At 36.8% G+C, this 3135-nt stretch overlaps 1 non-coding gene across 1 annotated transcript; it reads right to left on the bottom strand.

The window, feature by feature from the left end:
- Window positions 1-317: 317 nt before the first annotated feature.
- On the bottom strand, window positions 318-424 carry LOC128285843 (small nucleolar RNA R71). The gene has a single exon (XR_008276391.1). It is a non-coding gene; the product is annotated as a small nucleolar RNA R71 (small nucleolar RNA).
- Window positions 425-3135: the final 2711 nt, after the last annotated feature.

The following is a 3135-nucleotide window of genomic DNA, read 5'->3' as shown; positions in this document are numbered from 1 at the left end:
GTATTTTTAGACCAACTATTGTTGCAAACAATTTCAAGCTGAAGCCGAACACAATTCAGATGGAACAATAGTGTGTTCAGTTTGATGGTTTAAAAGATAAAGATTCGAATACTCATTTGGCTAACTTTCTAGAGATTTGTGACACTTTCAAGATTAATTGTGCTACTGATGATGGCATACTCTTATGGTTGTTCCCATTCTCTTTGAGGAGCAAAGCGAAATAGTGGTTGAGTTCATTGCCACAAGGCTCTATCATGACTTGGGATCAGATGACCGAGAAGTTTCTGTTGAAGTACTTCTCACTGGCTAAAATAGTTAAGTTAGGGAACGATATCTATTCTTTCTCTCAAATTGATTTGGAGACATTATATAATGCATGGGACAGATTTAAGGATATATTGAGAAGATGTCATCATCATTGGTTACCTTTGTGGTTGCAAGTTCAAACCTTCTACAATGGTTTAAATCCTTCAACTAGGCAACTGATTGATGCAGTAGCTGGTGGAACACTAAATAATAAAACACCTGAGGCAACTCAAGAGTTTATTAAGGAGATGACACTAAATAACTATCAGTGGCAAGTCATGAGAATGAAATCGATTAAAGCAGCTGATGTTTTAAATATTGATGCAGTTTCAATGTTAGCAAATCAGGTTTAAGCTCTTGGTAAGAAAATTAATGGTTTTCTATTTTTCTAAGGAGGTGAATTCAATAGTGCAATGTAATGTGAATGGAGTGGAGATGATTAATCTAGAATTTTTACCCTTCAGTTCTAACATGGAGCATGAGAAAGTTAGCTTTATGGGTAACAATTTTAGACCTGAAAATAACCTCTATAGCAATAACTATAATACAGGTTAGAAGAACCATCCAAATTTCTCTTGTGGAGGTCAAGGAAATCAAATTTCACAACCTCCTCCGGGTTTTCAGCAATCTTATCAGCAAAAGAAAAAATTAAACCTAGAGGAGATGTTGGCTAAATTTATTTCGATGTCAGAAAATCGATTTCAAAACATTGAGACAGCTTTGAAAAATCAACAAACATCGATTCAAGGGCTTGAAAATCAGATTGGACAACTTGCAAAACTTGTTTCAGAAAGACAGCAAGGTAGCTTACCTAGCAACACTAAAACTAACCCAAAGGAGAAAATCCATGCAATCACTATTCAAAACATGGAAGGGTTAGTCGAGCGTGAAAAGAAGTCGAAGCTAGAAGTTGTTGTGAAAAGTGATGAGGTTGAGGAAGGTAAGAAAGAGCATAAGCCGGTAATTTAAGACTACAAAACACGAGTTCCATATCTAGCAACATTGAAGAGAGACCACATTAAAGAACTATATGGTTAATTTCTTGAACTCTTAAATAATTGCACATCAACTTACCATTTGTTTAAGCCCTATTCTAGATGTCAAAGTATGTAAAATTCTTAAAGGAACTGTTAACAAATAAAAGGAAGTTAGACGACTTGTCGACTATGGATCTTAATACAGTTTGCTCGGCCATTCTCCAAAAAAAAACTACCTAACAAACTTAAAGATCTTGAGAGTTTTACTATTCCTTGTCTCATTGATTGTTTAAATGTTGAAAAAGCTTTGGCTGATTAGGGGGATAGTATAAATGTCATGCCTTATAAGATGTTCAAACAACTTGGTCTTGGGGAACCCAAACCCTCTAGGATGAGTATTCAATTAGTGGATAGATTAATTAGATATCCTAAGGGTATTATTGATGATATACTTGTGAAAGTTGATAAATTTATATTCCTTATTGATTTTTCTGTATTGGACATGGATGAGGATATTGAGGTACCTATGAACTTAGGTCGATCCTTTTTAGCACTACTAAAACTGTTATTGATGTGGGTACTTGTGAACTTGGGCTTTTTGTAGGCGATGAAAACAATACTCTTCAAGCACATGATTTTGTGAGAGTCCCTAATGAGCGAGATGATACTAATTGTTCTGTTAATGTTAGTAATCATGTGGCTTAATGTTCTTTGCAGGAAATTCCTCATGAAAATGTGTTTGAGCCATATTTTATTCAAACTGATAGAACTCGAGGGATGAGTGAAGAGAGAATGGTGCAGCTTAACGAACTAGATGAATGGCGACTGAAGGTTGATGAGAGACCAAGAAAATATAAGGAAGAAACAAAGCAACGCCATGATATGCATGGGAAGAGAATGAACCAATTCATAGTTGGTGACAAATTATTGTTAGATAAATCGGATTCATGAATTTTTCCTTCAGAATTTAACTCAAGACGTTCTAACCCATGTGTTGTAAAAACCATTTTTCCATACAGTACAATTGAGGTAACACATTCTGAATTTGGCACGTTTAAGGTAAACAGTACTTGTCTTAAACCTTCTTTTGGTGGTAAAACTAATAGCGAGATAAAGGAGCTTCGACTCTAAGATTTGCCTTAACCGTGAGCTTAAAAAGACAACTCAAGCTCAAACTCTAAATAAGCTCTTCTTGGGAGGCAACCTGAGTGTTTTTATGTTATTTATTTATTTCACTTTCTTAAAATAATTGAAAATGAAAAAAAAAACACTTTCATTGATAATCATTTTTTTTAATTTGAAAAAAAATTGAAAAAGAAATTTAAAAAAGGGGGTCACACAGCCTAGGTGATCCACACGGCCTCGCACACGGGTAAGAAAGAAGTGAAGGGTAATCGCACACGGCCTGGCACACGGGCGTGTGTCAGGCCATGTGAAAATTGAGCTTAATTTTCCATACGGGCTAAGAGCATTTACGCAGTCTCCAGACACAGTTGTGTGGCCCTACACCGGCCAACTACATGACTGTCTCATCTATAAGCTAGGGTTTTGAATTTTTTTTACTTTTGTCTTCTTCTTCAACTAACCTTCATCACCATTATCCCTCCCCCGTCCTTTCTTCTTTGTTGCTAGTTTTCCCTCGTCGTTCCGACCACCAACCATCATGCACCTCACCATCATTTTTCTAGCCTCTCGCTAGTCGTCACCTCTGTTCGCCAGCCCTCCTAAATCATTACCCCCAGTCCAATCTATTCCATCCACACGTCTCCATACCAAAATCCCTCATATGGCCGTTTCACGCATAACCCAAGTCGTCGTTAACTCCTCTTCCCTCCCCATCCTCGTTCTTTTC

This window comes from Gossypium arboreum, chromosome 12 (genome assembly GCF_025698485.1).
Source record: "Gossypium arboreum isolate Shixiya-1 chromosome 12, ASM2569848v2, whole genome shotgun sequence".
Lineage (NCBI taxonomy): Eukaryota > Viridiplantae > Streptophyta > Magnoliopsida > Malvales > Malvaceae > Gossypium > Gossypium arboreum.
The sequence above is the reverse complement of the archived record's forward strand: the minus strand, read 5'-3'. Positions and strand labels throughout refer to the sequence as shown.